This window comes from Leptonychotes weddellii, chromosome 14 (assembly GCF_054177405.1).
Source record: "Leptonychotes weddellii isolate Sample4059 chromosome 14, ASM5417740v2, whole genome shotgun sequence".
Lineage (NCBI taxonomy): Eukaryota > Metazoa > Chordata > Mammalia > Carnivora > Phocidae > Leptonychotes > Leptonychotes weddellii.
The window spans coordinates 9409902-9422085 of NC_138382.1; the positions used below are offsets into that span (position 1 = coordinate 9409902).

The following is a 12184-nucleotide window of genomic DNA, read 5'->3' on the forward strand; positions in this document are numbered from 1 at the left end:
AAGACGCTGCCCAGGCCCAAGAGAGCATGTCAATGGACCACAGTCGGTTTGCTGCTCACCAGCACTGGAAATTTCCACCCACACATTGTTCCCTAAAATCGAGGAAAAGTTGCTAGTAAGTCACCCAATGAGTTCTTAACTTACACAGAAACAAGAATCACACCTTTTACCCCATTGGATGATAAAATAAATGTGTGGAAATCAAATCAGTTCTTCACTGACTAATTTTATAATTTCAGGGAGAAAATGATTTCATCTCTGATAGTTCTTCGGTGAACAGAGGCTCCCAACATGGTAGCTTTCCTTGCTTCCTTCATTCTCTGTGACGTGTTTATCTATCTGTAAAGAAAAGGTCAGTTACGTGTTGTCTTACTCCCACTTCCTCTTTGACTCCCCCCACCCCCTCAACATTCCACTCATGCTGTCTGTTTCTCAAACTTGCCAAACGAGGGTCCCTGGGGAACACAGTCCATTAAACATCTCACTCTTGGTTTCGGTTTGGATTGTGATCTCAGGGTTGTAGGATTGAGCCCTGGGGCTGGCTCTGCGCTCAGTGGGGAGTCTGTTCGGGATTCTCTCTCCCTCTCCCTCTGCCCCTCTGCCCCTCTCATGTGCGTGCTCTCTCTCGCTCTCTCTCTCTCTCAAATAAATAAATCTTTTAAAAAAACCAGCCAAACATTTGCCCACATCCCAGGCTTTGCAGACACTGTTCCCTGTTCTAGGAATGTATTCCCTCTCTCATTTCTTCCTGTTTCCCCATTCTTTACCTAGCTGGTCCCCCATGTATCAATCAAGTCTCAGTGTAAATATTCTTTCCTCAGAGACGCTTTCACTGACCACCCAAAATCAAGTCCCTTTCCTCTGCCCACTGTTATTCTCGCTCATTCCATCTATGACAATTTGGAACCACATTTGTATATTTCATTCCAGGGACTGCTCACTTCAATACCATACACACAGTACCCAGCCCAGTGTCTGGCCTGGTGCTCAAAATAGGTTCGAATAAATAAATGAATACCAAGAAAAGTCCACTGCTTTAAAGAATTTTGTGAGGATACCTTTTATAATTAAAATAGCATACCCCAATCTGTTTTGAAAGTTTAGTTAAGCTTTATTGGGATTTGAGAAAGAGTAGTATTTGTACAACAAATGTTACCTGAAGCAACAACATAACATAAAAATTCTTTCTTTATCCCAGAAATCCATGAACTTAGTCTTTTCTAAAACTAGCCTTGATAAACTCACTGTGATCATTTATCAACAGGAGGGTAGGGTTGAAAGCTCTTTGAAAAAAGCAAAGAGGCATTACAATGCAGAGGGTTATTTCCCAAAAACATAATTGGCCTACCAAGATTCTCCAGTTTCTACCAATTGACCTATCAAAACATAAATGATCTACCAAGTTTCTCAGGGGGGAAAAATGCTTTGAGTTAACCTCTCTTCTTCCTTTTTTTTTTTACCCTGTGCATTCCAATCCATCCATCATTCTGAACTATACTCCCAAATGTAGTCCCTTTTCCCCCCAGAGATAGTGGCCTGTATGAAAATAAAATAGGGATATTACATTAAAAGATTGTGGATTTTTTTCCCCTGAGCATTTTCTTCTTCATGTCTGTGCTACATTTTGTCTTCAGTTGTTCTAAAATGGCCCTGGGGGCATTACACAGTAATTAGAAGTCAGCTGGTCAGACATTTTGGTTCCTGGACCCAGCATCTGCCAATTGAGGCCCTGAGCAAGTCCCACAGTCGGGTCTCAGCCATGATCCCTTGTGTGTGAAAGAGGAATATTGGCGCCTCCTTCATAAGGTGGGGATGGCCATGCATGAGGATTGCAACATGCGAACACTTTAGAAAAGGGGGGAAAAAAAGAAAAAGAAAGAAAGCCTTGCCTTGAATCCACTATGAACTCTTTATATAAACATATAAACGTACCCTAAACTCTCTGGGATGCACCTGTTTTTTCTAAAAACATCAAATGAAGGGGTGCTGGGTTACAGGAACTCTGTTGTGCTTTGGTGTTGACATTCTGCAGCTCATGGGAAATGACAAAAGATCCGGAGGTTCTGCTTTTACTCAAGATTGTGTCACTCCAAGCTGCCAAGTGTACAATGAAGCTGTCTATCTAAGAAGCAGTTACTTGTTTAGTTAGAGATGTGGTTTTTGGTTTTTGTTTCGGAGGGATCTGTTGCCAACTGGTGGGATTTGAAAGTGTTTTCCCTGTAGGAGGCAGATTCGGAAGTCTAGCCTGCTAAGACGCTTTTGGAAGCTGAAACTAATTAAAATATTTATTTTAGCCCCCCGTAGCTAAGAGGCAGCAGGGGAGAAAGTCCCACATTCATTTTTATGGAAGTGTAATTATATTCACTAACCTTTTGTGTACCCTGTTCAGCAACTGCCTCGGGGCCACCCCACCTGCTCAAACACCTGCCCGGTGTGTGAGCATTTGGTAGAATAGTACTTAATGCCTGAGCTGAGGGCATGTGGGCTTCCCCACCCCCACAAAGGACAATAGGGCCTTGTTACACCTTTCATCACCTCTAGACTCACCTCTGGGGAAAGTATTTTCCTAGTTTCACCTTCAGTGAGAGCTACAAAGCTATGCAAAAGAGAACACGAGAAGGAGAAAGAGAGAAGCTAAAAGACAAAGTAATGTCCTTTCCTGTGCAGGGTATCACAGAGGTTGAGAAAGATAGGAGACTATGTAAGAGTCCCCCCTACTTCCTGACTGCTTATGAAATCCTTGAAAAAGTGTAAAGTCACATTATAAGACAAGCTAATGTAAACATGCACTGTTTTTGAATGGTGAAAACTAATAATGATGGCACTTTCACTGAAAACAGGAGTCTCAGGGGATGAGACCGGGAGAAGACCAGAAACGAGGAACACACACGGCGTCCATGCATCAGCTGGATGGTTGCCTCGCATTACCCTGTTACTCCTCCCTACTCCCCACCATCGATGTTGCCATGAATACTTTACAAATGCAGAAACTGAGACGCCAGGAAGATCTGTGACTTGGGAAGTAGTTCTTAGTAGTCTGAGAACATAAACTGAGAAGGTCCCATGGACCCCGGAGGTTGGAGCTCCACCTCCACTAATGCGAGCAGCGCGACTTTGGGCCAGGTACGTAGTCTCGCTGAACGTCCATTTTGCCATCGATAAAAGGGAGGTGATCACGAATCAATTAAGTGTTAAACTAGAAATAAACATATCAGCATCCAGAGAGAGGGGAGATCAGGAAATCGTGAGGAGGGCATGCAATTTGAACTGGCCCTTGAAGAATGAGGTGATGTAAAGAGGTGGAGAAGGGGAGAGAGAGTGAACGTGTGTGAGAGAAGTCTTGGGGGGAAGAAAATGGAGAGTCTGCCTGTCCTAATATAATATGTACATTGTAATTCCTCTTCATCATCAAGGCTGGGAATTCTAGAAGCCTTACAGAGTCTCTTCTCTTGATAAAAACAAATACTTCTGAACTCATCAAACAGCGTTTTCTCTAAAGACTGGGATAGGAGTCAAAGGACCCACATAGGGTATGTTCCAGAGTCGAGAGGACTGTTTCTTTTCAGTTCTCGTGTTCTCTCTAGATTGTGTGCTTCCTTTGTCTATCCCATAGGGTTTGATACTAAGTTGAAAATCCGTGAGGCTCTAAATAGAAACGTGATTTGTATAAATTCTTGTGGAGAAGTGGACTGATTTCAGCCTTTGTGAAACACCCGCCTGGCAATGAAGACTGAACCATGAACTTGGCACGGAATTTGAAGGCTTGGTCCCCACCCTCAAAGAACGTTCATCTCTAAAGAGAACAAAGCTCACAACATCTCATAACTGGGAGATACTGTGGCAGAGAGAGGTGAGCAGCATGGGATCTAGTTAATTTCCCTTGCTTTTCTTAACATTAAAATGGACATAATAGTCCATGGGATTTTCGTGGGCTTAAATGAGATCATGCAAGTCAACCTCAGCGCAGAGCTTGGCTTACACTAAGAGTTCAAAGTTGGCTATAGGTTGGTTCAGAAATGAGAGAAGTGATCATCCAAGGTAGAGCAGCAAACACTCAAGAGGCTTACCTGGACGTATACCAGGTAGAGCTCAAGCTGCTGTCAAATTCTTTTTAAGGCATTTAGTGCTAACTATATAGCTCACAGTAGGAATAGACACTTCTTGCCCATGCCATTTCTGTGCAGTGGAGCAGACAGAGGGAAACAATGTTAAAGAATTAGAAGGGAGCTCGCTTCTGGGTCTGGGAAGACGCAGATGGGAGGTGGCTCTGAAAGTCATGGCCGTTTATTATTGTTTTTTTTTTTTTTCCTGCCTGAAATGGAGGGATGGGTAAATTGGAGACACATAAAGCAATAGAGTGCCCATCACCCAGTTACCCCCTCCCCCTAGCCCCCTCCCCTCCAGCAACCCGCAGTTTGTTTCCTAGAGTTAAGAGTCTCTTATGGTTTGCCTCCCTCTCTGTTTCCCTCTTATTTTATGTTTCCAGAGGCCCCATTTTAATATCGACAACATTTCCTTTTTCTAAGACTGCTCTGAGGGAAGCAAGCAGGCAGATTTGATAGTACGGAGCTAGAATCATCTGGTCTCCGAGGCATCTGGGTTGGGAGCAGTGGTGTCCAGCCCTGGCACGGAGGAGGGAGGAAATCAGCTCTCCCGGAAATGCGTTTGGTCCACACGAATGTGCTCTCCTGGGGAGGGTCCAGGAGTCCTTGAATTCGTATTGACTTGGTTTCTTCCGGTTGGAAGCCCCATCAACCATAAAATGAAGCTCCCCAGCAACTGCACTTAGCATAAGGGTGCCACAAATAGCAAAAAGGGGGTTCTGGTTCAAAAGCTCCTGTTCCAAATTTAACCTGTGTTTTTGGTGAGCTTGGTGGGGGTGGGGTGGACGCCTGCCTAGAGGGTCTCAGGTGGATCCTATTAATATGCATTCCTGCAGCTGGGGAGGCGACAGTGCTCAGTTGTACTTGGTTGAACGATGGTTTTGGATGTGATCATGCTCCTCGCCTGAATGAAGATAAAAGAGAACCGCCTACGAGGACAGATTCAGCAGAAGCGGGTGTTGAAATACACAGGGGAAGCTTTGCCAGCTCAACAGAGACGGGCTGAAGGGAGGAAGGTGAGAAGGTAGACGCCCTAATCACAAGAACAGCTATAGGGAGAGCGTTTCCTGCTCGCTCCCTCTGTGCCCTGCACTCAGGACCAGACTTGCTGGTCCACACGGTTCCTCACGCTGTGAGGTGGGGGCTCTGATCTTATTCTCTGTTGCGGTGCCCCAGGCGTGGAGAGGTCAGGTGCCTGCCCAGGGTTACAGGACCCGAAAGTTCAGAGGCAGGACTTGGATGCAGACTGGCCTGATTTCAGAGTCTCCGCTCCTTCCACCACGCTGCCCCTGCTAGTCTCTAATACAGGCTTCGCTGACACCAAACGTGTTGCACACCTGCTGTGGGCAGTGTGCAAAATCCCCAGGGCAGGGTGGCGGCGGGGGGGGGGGGCACGGAAAGAAAGATCAAACCAAGTGTGCCTGTAAAATAGTTCTGAACGTTCTCAAAAAAACGATCAACTATTTGTGCGGTCGCTAATTGATTGAGAATAAGGGCTACCTCCCAAAGAGAATCATAATCCATCCTGGGGTGGAGACCCCATCTGCTTCTTATCCAGAGCGCTTTGCTCAGAAGCCTGCATCTAGAAGGTGTCTTCGGGATTCTAGAAGCCTTAAGCTGGTCAGTTCTCATTTCAGGGTAGATCATAATTACCTGTTTGAAAGCCAGAGAGGTGAGGGATAGGATCCAAACTTCTGTCCAGCTCTGGTTCGGTGAAAGTAGCCTTTCCATCTTTCCTCCCTCTAAACTCCGGTGGTTTCCTCCTCCACGTGGCTCTCGGTACCCAGGGAATGACAATTCCTGGAAGCCTAGTGGTCAGGACCCAGGGTCTGGATCAGGAGCTCTTATTATGAGAGTTTTCTTCACCAAATCTAATACCATTTCCTGAGCAGAAAGAACAGATAATAGTACCCACATTATAAGGTTATTGAAAATATTTAAATGAGGTAATTTCTATAAGCCCAGTAGCTGGGAAAGAATTATAGGCTATTATGAATATTATTATTATATTTACACTTACCACTACTATGTAGTTCCTGGTTGTCTTCTACCAACCTCACCCCCTGATACACTTGTTTTCTGTTAAAGTCCAATATCCTAGAAAGAGCTTTTAAGGCCTTGGGTCAAGGTTAGTGAAATCAGTGAACTGAAAACCACTAAAAAGTTCTAAGGCAAATTGCACTCCTGGGTATTTACCCCAAAGACACAGATGTAGTGAAAAGAAGGGCCATATGCACCCCAATGTTCATAGCAGCAATGTCCGCAATAGCCAAACTGTAGAAAGAGCCAAGATGCCGTTCAACAGATGAATGGATAAAGAAGATGTGGTCCATATACACAATGGAATATTACTCAGCCATCAGAAAGGAGGAATACCCAACTTTTACAACAACATGGATGGGACTGGAGGAGATTATGCTACGTGAAATAAGTCAAGCAGAGAAAGTCAATTATCATATGGTTTCACTTATTTGTGGAACATAAGGAATAGCATGGAGGACATTAGGAGAAGGAACAGAAAACTGAAGGGGGGGAATCGGAGGGAGAGATGAACTGTGAGAGACTATGGACTCTGAGAAACAAACAGGGTTCTAGAGGGGAGGGGGTAGGAGGATGGGTTAGCCCAGTGATGGGTATTAAGGAGGGCACATACTGCATGGAGCACTGTGTGTTATACAAAAACAATGAATCGTGGATCACTACATCAAAAACTAACGATGTAATGTATGGTGACTAACATAACATAATAAAAAAAAAAAGTTCTAAGGCAAGAAGTCAGAAGCATTGCTTTCCCTGGATCCAGCTTTTCTCCCAATGATCCAAATTGAAAACACAAATTAAGGCAGAAATAATCTGCTTTACAAGATTATGCATCAGCGACATTGAAGGAATTTTCTGTTCTATAGCCCTTCGTTTGAGAGTACCGGAAAGACCTTTTTTTTTTCTTTTCTTTTCTTTTTGGTAAGGCGGTCACTATCATGTACTATAAATTGCCTTACATTTCCAGGCTTGCCTAATCCCAACGCCAAGCCCCTGTCATCCCCCCCAACAAAAGGACACTGAAAATGATTACAAGCGTTCTGAAGTTTCCCGATTCAGCCTCCAAAGGAACTTCGACACAAATGTCATTAACTGTTTAGAGGATTTATAGGTTTGGGGGAAGTTTTTCTTTTTGGGTGGAGAGGAAGGAGGGAAGAAGGAAGGCTAAAAAGCATTTCTCAGACTACCAGAAGTGGTGATGGAGACTCCCCACCCTTGAGGCTTCCTTTTTCTCTAGAAAAAAACAAAACAATGTTCCTGGTGTTTCCCAGGAGAGCCCAGAGCCTAGCCCCAAGCGGACAGATGTCAGTGATTCTACCCTCCATTTTGCTGGCCAGAGTCACTGGAGCTTAAAGAAGAGGAAGTAAATGAATTCATGCACACATCCTGATAACCTGTAGCCACAGGTCGAATTTCGCCAAGGTCAGTTAATAATGACTGAAGATTCTTCTCTTAGAAAAACATCTGAGCAGCCATTTTGTCTCAGGGAAGCTGCCCGGGTCCAGTGCACAGAGTTGGATAGGCCTTGGTTGTATATGGCATTTCCTTGAAATAAGCAGCCCTCTCTGGAAGAGATCAGAGGGCAGAAGGAAGGAAAGCGCTTTGCGGTGAAGTAGAAACTGTCTTAGGGTCTACGGCCATACCACCCTGAACGTGCCCGATCTCGTCTGAAACTGTCTTAGGCCCTGTAGATACTTGCCCTCGGGCTACACGGCAAAAGCCTGGAAATCCCAGAGCAGCAGCTTGGAAGTCCCACGTGCTGCATATTTGAGCATTTTTATGCTCGTGTCAACACTTGTCCTTCTGTTTGTGCAGATTAACTTTAAATAAACTTGTTCTCCTTTTGGGTGGCATTTCTTGCTTCGTCTCTCTTGATTTTTTTTCTCCCCCTTCCATTTCATAATCATTTCCATTCCCTCGGTGACACTTCGAGAGGAGAAAACCTTTCCCTGAGGGATGATGTCGTGATCACCTTGCGGCCACAAACACGGGGGTTTGTCTGGAGTGGGAGGATGCCTGCCTCCCTGCTCCCGCGGGCCCTGACTGAGCTGAGGCGGGGAGGCTTGTAGCCCAGCATGGCAGTAAGGACCCCGCGGTAGGCAGATGACACCTGGAATCCTGTCCGTACCCGTGAGCATTCCATAATCTCAGACCAGCTGCTCAGCCCCTTAAACCTTGGTTTCCTGGTCTCCAAAAGTAGGACTACAGTAGCATCTGCCTCACAGGGATGTAATAAGGGTTACATGATTTCATAAAGGTTCAGTCAACCCTAACTTACTGAGGTCTCCTCTACCTAAACGTCTGAGAGAGAAGACGAGCTAGAAGTGCTGAACGTCTTAGGACATCTTTAACGCCATCTGCACTTTCCATAAACATTATAATGCTTTCGTGACTTCTGGGGAGGGAGGATGAGGACAAGAGGTTGTCCATCTTGAACTGTACTACCCTTCTTTCTGACCCAAATCCCTGTCTGTCTTCTAGTTCTAACCATACTTGCCCTTCAACCTCCTTGGGGTCACCCCATGACCTCTGCTTTGGATCCCATGCTCTCCCACCTTCCTTCGGAAGAAACCTTCGATATGTCAATGATCCCTTCTCTCGTCTCAATGAGGTCCTTCCCATCCAGGGTCTGACCCCCTCTCAGCACCTCCATGTTAGAAAATAACCTCCCCGAGCCACGTCCCCACTCCAGCTACTACTCCACTTCTCTCTCTCCCTTCAGAGTCCATCTTTTAATAAACTGTGTATTCATTGCTGCCATTTTTTCATATCTAATTCACTCTTCCACACATTATAATCTGGTTTCCAGCCCAAACATTCCTCCAAGAGTCGTTAAGGTCCCTGATGCTCTCCCTGTTGTTAATCCAAAAGACATTTTCAGTCTTCATCTCATTGATGACTCCCTCGATGTGGTCCCTCCTGTTGGACTTCCTTGGCTCCAGGACATCGGGTCTTGCTCTCCCTCCCACCTCTCTACCTGCTCCTATTTTGTCTCTGTTTCTGGCTCATTCTCCTCCCCCTTTCATTAAATGTCGAATTTCCTAGAGTCTCAGTCCTAGATGCTCTTCTCACTGTGTGTACTATCTCCAGGAAATTATTACCAGTTATGATTTCAATGATCCTCTCCATGTCAGTGAAAACCAACTTATATCTCCAGCTCAAACTGCTTCTCTGTTACCCAGACCTACATGCCCAACTACCTATTACATCTCCATTTGGAAGGCATTCCTCATCAACATGTCCAAGGCCAAGTTCATGATCTTTCCCAGCAAATCTGCTCCTCTTCCTTTGTACACAATCTCTCAAGGAATAGTACTGTAGTCCATCCTGTGTGTATCAGCCTCTTTGTCTCCCTCTCCTTCACTCACCATAGCTAATATATCACCAAAACCTACTATCTCTTCCATTTCAGAAATATCTCTCAAAACAATCCCAATTCCTATACTGCCATCATGTTCTGTTTTCCTGGACTTCTTCCCCATTTGTTCTGCTAGCTCAGCCCAGTTCCTTTTGCCACTGTAGCCAATCATGACATGTTCTTTGAGGAAACTTGTCAGTGACTTGCTATTGATCACAAGAAAGTAACCAAAATCCTGATATAGTATGGCAAAGACTATTTTTCCATGATATCCATTCCCCCCTCTTTATAAAGATCTGATATTGTTGGCATGTCATTGTATCTCCTTACACACCCAAGACATTTCTAACCTCTTATACAGAGAGGAATAACCTGTAAGATATAAGCAGAAGGTGTTAAATGGAGTGGCCAGGAAGGCCCTTCAAAAGAACTTCTAACTCTTCCTGCCTGAAATGTGGATATGATGACTGGAGTTCCAGCAAGCATGAGACCTTGAGGATGGATGCTAGAATGGGAATGGTAAGACAGAAAGATGAAGGAAGCCTGTGTCCTGGTGACATTGTAGAACCACCATGTAAGACTTAACTGTCTACTTCTGGGCTTCTATGTGAGAGAACAAAATCCTCAGTGGTTTAAACTCACTATTGTTGGATTTCTGGCTCTGGCAGTTGCACTCGGTTTCCAGTTGATACCCACAGGATTTACAAGGCCCTCCATGGGCTGGTCTCTGCTCTACCTTACCAGCTTTCTTTGCCCCACTCTTGCCCTTCTGTTCTGCAATGCACGCTGGCCTGAGTTCCATTGTTCATATACATCATGTGAGCTTTCCTGACCAGGGCCTTTCTCTACTCTTCTCTCTGTCCATAGGACTGTCCTTCCTGACCCTTTATCCTCCCACCTAATTTACCTCTAGTCATCCTTCAGATCTCAGTTGGAGCAGAACTTTCTTAGGGGAGTCCTCCCTAAAACGCCCTCTTTTCCTCTTTACTTCCTCCCTCCTTCCACTAATCTAGAATAAGTTCCTTGTTAGGTGCTGTCACAGAACTATAATCTTTTGCTTCAGAAGACTATTCTTAGGGTTAGGAATGATTCAGTTATGTAATTATTTGATAAATATCTGTCTCCCTTATTAGATTTGAACTTCATGAAAGCAAAGGCCATGTCCGCTTTTGTTTGACATTTTATTCCCAGCTTCTGGTACAGTTCTTGGTGTGTGTGTGTGTGTGTGTGTCCGCGTGTATTTGACACCTAATAAATACTGCGAAGTGAAGAAATGAAGACCTCTAGTCCCTTTCTCATAATCTGTATCAAGACCCCTGATTCTCTTTTGCCTTAACCAGTTTCTTGCCAAAATTTTCACTTACTTTGCACTGACATTTTCATAGTGTTTCACGGCTTCAGAACACCTTCATACCAGTTATCTCATTTTCAGTCTCTCCAACAGCTCTGTAAGATACTTAGAGAGTAGCAACTCTTTTCCTAAACAAGGCTTTCAACGTAAAATCTGTTATTACTAATCTGTTTAAATGGTCACCCGAGTTTGTGACCTCATTCCCTCTCATGAGGCTGGAGCCTCAGCAATAAATTGCAATTTTGAGAATTTTTCAACAGGTCTGTGACCATCCATATATATATAGATATCTCAAACTGAAAAATATATATATATATTCAATATATATTCAAATTCAAAAAAATATACACATATATATATTCAAGCTGAAAAAAGACCAGCTAGACAATAAACTCTTAACATCACTCCCCCCAATCCAAATATGGCTTTCTTTGTCCAAGTCACTTCCCTTGACCTCAGATCCCAGGTGATGCTGATGCTGCTGGTTCAGCATGCTTTGAGAACCACTGTTGGAGTGGCTCCTCAAGGAAGGAGGATGTGTTTGTATAAAGGAATCCGGCAGTGAATGATTTGCTGCTGGGCATATCATAGCAGCCTGCAGAGCATGTCAACTTAGGTATAATTTCTAGCTCCCCGAGGACAAAACAGTAGAGTTGTGACAATCCTGAGAACCACTGGGCCATTGCGTATCACCCTATGGGTAACGAGGAAGAGACACCATCATCCAGCCCTGGGAAAGCCCTGGTGGGTGGGCGGCTTGCCCAGTCTCCTGAACCTACCCTTCTCCCAAGGCTGCGGGTCTCAGGAGAGCACTGCAGTATCTCTGTGTGCTGATGGGCAGCCTGTCCCTCAGCTTCCATTTCAGCAGCTGCATGAGCACAGGCCCACCACGACTGGTCCTTGAAATACAAATGGCAAGGAGTAAGCAGCACGGCATCTCTGGCTCCAATTCTACTGTGGCTCATAAACTGGAACTATTTCCTCGGTGACCCTAGCCATCCAGCATAGTCTGAACACCTCGGCAATCCTAATATCCATGCATCTTACAGTTTCTCCCACCAAGGTGCTCACCTTGTTTCACAGTTTCGTCCTCCATGTTCCTCCTAACATAGCCTGGGCAGATTGGTTTGTTCCTGAAGGATGGTTGTGTCTACTTTTATAATTGATGTTGAAAAACTGTGTTGGGTGTAAGGTCTAGGACCCAAATTAAGCCTAGTGAGGTTTAGCTATTTCTTTCCTCCATCCAACAAATCTTTATTAAGTCCAGGTGATGGGATACACCAGGATAGACAATAGACACACCAAGAAAGGAAAATGTCTTCAGTGCCCTTA

At 44.7% G+C, this 12184-nt stretch overlaps 2 long non-coding RNA genes across 2 annotated transcripts in view; one reads left to right on the forward strand and one right to left on the reverse strand.

Annotated features, from left to right (window-relative positions):
* Positions 1-206: 206 nt before the first annotated feature.
* Positions 207-12184, reverse strand: part of LOC115945032 (uncharacterized) — a 65984-nt gene continuing 54006 nt past the window's right edge. Inside the window, exons 2-3 of the long non-coding RNA XR_004079518.2 lie at positions 5757-5987; positions 207-339 (exon numbers count right to left, since the gene is read on the reverse strand). This is a non-coding gene — a long non-coding RNA (uncharacterized LOC115945032). The remainder of the gene's footprint in view (positions 340-5756; positions 5988-12184) is intronic.
* Positions 218-8000, forward strand: LOC115945031 (uncharacterized). Its single transcript, XR_014139927.1, has 3 exons — positions 218-352; positions 3614-3850; positions 4940-8000. It is a non-coding gene; the product is annotated as an uncharacterized LOC115945031 (long non-coding RNA).